The sequence below is a fragment of the Tenebrio molitor genome, unplaced genomic scaffold (assembly GCF_963966145.1).
Source record: "Tenebrio molitor unplaced genomic scaffold, icTenMoli1.1 SCAFFOLD_862, whole genome shotgun sequence".
NCBI classification, from domain to species: Eukaryota; Metazoa; Arthropoda; class Insecta; order Coleoptera; family Tenebrionidae; genus Tenebrio; species Tenebrio molitor.
In genome coordinates, this window is record NW_027184262.1 from 8,946 (window position 1) to 12,954 (window position 4,009).

The window sequence follows — 4,009 nt, forward strand, 5'->3', positions numbered from 1 at the left end:
TCGAAGAAAAAACGCCAAAAATAACAACTCGTCAGCCACGCACACCGCGTTCGAATGTCTAACGGTCCAACTTGGATTTTCGAAGATCGCCGAATCCGAGGGACGATAAATAATAATAATAATAATAATAATGGTAATAAATAATAATGTTAATAATAATAATAATGATATGATGATTATAACGATAATTATTATAGATAGGTAAATAGAAACACAGGTCTCCTCTCGAAAATCGGAACTTCCTGATATTACTTACATATTTCGGTCGATCCAAATGTGGGAATCTCGTCGTCGTCGGAGCAAGCAGCGCGGTAGGTGGGGTGAAATTCTGGATTTTCCACCGCCGCCGGCGGTCGAAAAATGTGCGACGCGGGAGATCGCCAGTCCGTCTAGTAGTCTCTCTTGTCGTTAGAGCGTGACGTGGTGGTTGTTGTGGGATTTCCCGTTAGTTCGGTCCGACGTCGGTCGTCAGAGGGTAAGTGCATACGGAAACGAAACGCATCGCGTTTTGATGTTCATATTCGTGCATCGGAATGTTAAAAGCAATATATTTTACACCAACGATCACACCTAAACACCACGGCAACGGCCATACCACGTTGAAAAGCACCGGTTCTCGTCCGATCACCGAAGTTAAGCAACGTCGGGCGCGGTCAGTACTTGGATGGGTGACCGCTTGGGAACACCGCGTGCCGTTGCCCCCCAACACTTTTTGTTTTTTTTTGAAATCCATAGCAACCACCGAACCGATTTGTTTTTCGTGCAGGTATTCGGAAACATGCACAGACCCGTATAATGTAGATTCATAGCTTTAAGTACTAGATAATTAAGAAAACAATTTTTTTTGTCGATTAATTGTAAACAATTGCAGAATAAAAACTCGTCAAACGGTAAAGGTTGTCGTTCGATCACCGAAGGTAAGCCACGCGGGCAGCGGTCAGCACTTGGACGGTGACCGGTTCATTATATTCCTTCCGTGAGTTTAACAAAGATAACATATGCAAATGTCGTAAGTGCGACGAGGAAGACGGCGATCTTTTAATGTAAAAAAAATATATATTAGGTTACGCGTACATGCCACTTTGACTGCTGCTTTATTTTTTTGGTTTTTAAATAATTAGAGATCTGAATTCAACATATCAGTTCTATGTTATAATGGACAGACAATGTTGTATTCTTGGCCCCTAACACGTTAAGACCAACATAAAAACTAGAATAACTTACCATTCGTTAAACGTTAAACAATTTCGAACCACGTTTTTTTGAGCTCGAACAAACTCATAACACAACACTCATTTATTAGTCACTGGACCATTGTAAAACGAGAAGAGAGAAAAACCATGCGAAACTATTTTTAAAACGAAGAGAATAAAGGTTTTAAATGGTAGGGCTGTATGACAGACTTGTCAATTATCGTGGGGGGTACGGCTGAGATTTATGACGAAATCGAGCGGCGCCGGCGGTCGGTCACTTTCACGAAAGAGGTCTAAACACGGGTCGTTTACGATACCCTCTGGTTACTAGAAAAGTTCTAGACAGATGTTTGTCGGCTTTTCGAGGTATTTATTTGTGAGTCCAAAGACTCAATGGAGTAATATCGGACTGAAATTCCAAGATTTTGCTGTGTAATCCAAAAAACTATGTTCCTCGTAACATTTAACGATGTGTTAATTCAACTATTATTTTAATTTTTCGTATACGTATTTATACTAAAAAGTACAGCGCTTCCAACAGTGAATTGTGAATTGAAAATGTTTCAAAGAAAGATCGATAGTTTTGAAAAAAATTACATATTAATAAATTTAGATAGATTTAGAAGTATACATTGCACTTACTTTTCAAAATTATTGTACTTCTGATTTGGTTGAAATAACATAATATGTAGCAGTCATAGTCTTGTGTACATTGCAGTCGCGGCTGGTGTTGGGTAAAACCTTTATTTTTTAGGGGGTCATTACCCAAATGACCTCATGGACCAGCCGTTCCTGTTAGGTTTTATATATCAAATTGATTCGTCTGTCTTTTTCATCATGCCTTCGAAAAGCGAGCTCCTGTTTCGCCAAAGTAACTGTGACGTCAATTAAATACGATAATAAAATTCGGTTTTTCCGAACTTATTGTGAGTGAGAGCAGTGAGAGCATCTTCTTTTCGTATCCCACCTCCACCCGCGGCAGTAGTGCAGTGCTTATCAACATAATTACCGGCGTCTCGCCTCCACATTTTGACTTTTTTGTGTTTTATGTGTTCTCTAAGTCCAAAATTTTTAAATTTTTAAAAAGAGATTGCGGTACTATTCCTGTTGCTGAAATTATAATAATATATTTATTAATTTTTGTATTATATGTCTGTGTTATATTGTGTGAATTTGGAACAGCTATATCTAAAAGATATGCTTGCTTTTGTTGTTTATTTAAAATAATAATGTCTGGTCTGTTATGCTGAATGTGAATGTCAGTTAAAACTGTGCGATCAAAATATAATTTGTAATTGTCATTTTCTAAACAACTTTCTGGTTTATAAATGTAATGTGGTTGTGTATCCTTTAATAAATTGAATTTAACTGCTAAATTCATGTGTATAATTTTTGCGAATATATCATGACGTTTTTTATATTCGCTGTGAGCCAAAACGGTGCAAGATCTTGTATTGCAAATATAAAACCCTCAGCTCTTTAAAATATCTCCCATGTAAAGACTTTTGTTTTATATTTGCTATAGTGTCATATCACGAGCTCTATTGAGAAAATAATTTTTTAGTGAAGCAATTTGATTGTGTTGTAGAATTTCTAGATTTGAAAAACCCCTACCACCATTTTCGCGTGGTAAATTAAATCTTTCAACAGCAGATTTGGGGTGATGTTTACAAAATTTTGTAAAGAGAACTCTAGTTTGAATATTTATATTCTTTAAATTAGTTTTGGACCATTTTATAACACCAAAAGAATAGATTTAATTTGATTTGATTGATTAATACCTAAATATTTATAAAATTCTCCTTTATTTAAATTTTTAATGATTTCTCCTTCTTTAGTTATATATTCTAAATTTTCGTAATGACCACGACATATTGATTGATTTTCAGTTATTGTTAAGTTTTATGTCATCCATATAAAGAAGGTGATTTAATTTAATATTAATTTTATAAATTTTAAGAATTTTAATTAACCATGAATGTGGTACTGAATCATAGGCTTTTTTGTAGTCTATGAATTGTTGTTGCATTATTTTCCAAACGTTTGAGACTTAAAATATTCGTCAAATGTTCTTCTTTTTTTAAATCAGAATACCCCTGACAAATCCGAACATTTTGTTTTGCGGTAGATAAAAGTAAACATGGGCCAAGACAGAATATTAATATTCGGTGTGGAATTTTCCTGCGTTCTTGTTCATTTCTATCGAAGTGCTCACGAAAAGTTGTGAATATCAACACTTTGTAATTGTCGTAGTGAAAAATAAAAAAGATAGCTATGGGGCACAACTTATTTCGCACTTCATTAGAAAAGTAACAGTATTAAAATAAAAAAAATATTTTTCTAAATTTCGAACGTTAGGTCTATCCTGACCAGCCGCCAATTAGTGGTATTATTTTATTTTTTGCTGTTTTCCACAATAGTTATTTTTATATTAAATCATTGATTCAAAAAATTGAAATTAAAAATTCAAATTTTTGAAGGAACTCTGAAGTTTCAATGCAGTGACCATGTTGCTAGGTAACTAATAAAAAACAGTGCGTGAAATGAAAAACAGAAATAGTCGTATGCGTTTTGTATGGTTTCTATGGTTTCGATCTTACTAACAATGCAATGAAAATGACCCACTTCAGGCACAGATAACTATGCGTGAATTTCAATTTTTTGAATCAATTATATAAAAACAAAATTGATTTGGCGGCCGCTACACAAAAGTGGTGGGAGGCGAGAACCTGTTTCCGCCGGTCAATTTTAAAATTAATAAATTTTCCCTGGATACGTATTCGACTTATCCGGTACGAGTTATTTTTAAATTAACT

At 34.7% G+C, this 4,009-nt stretch overlaps 1 non-coding gene across 1 annotated transcript; it reads left to right on the forward strand.

Moving 5' to 3' along the window:
* The first annotated feature begins 581 nt into the window (after positions 1 to 581).
* On the forward strand, positions 582 to 701 carry LOC138141063 (5S ribosomal RNA). Its single transcript, XR_011162959.1, has one exon. It is a non-coding gene; the product is annotated as a 5S ribosomal RNA (ribosomal RNA).
* The last annotated feature ends 3,308 nt before the right edge of the window (positions 702 to 4,009 follow it).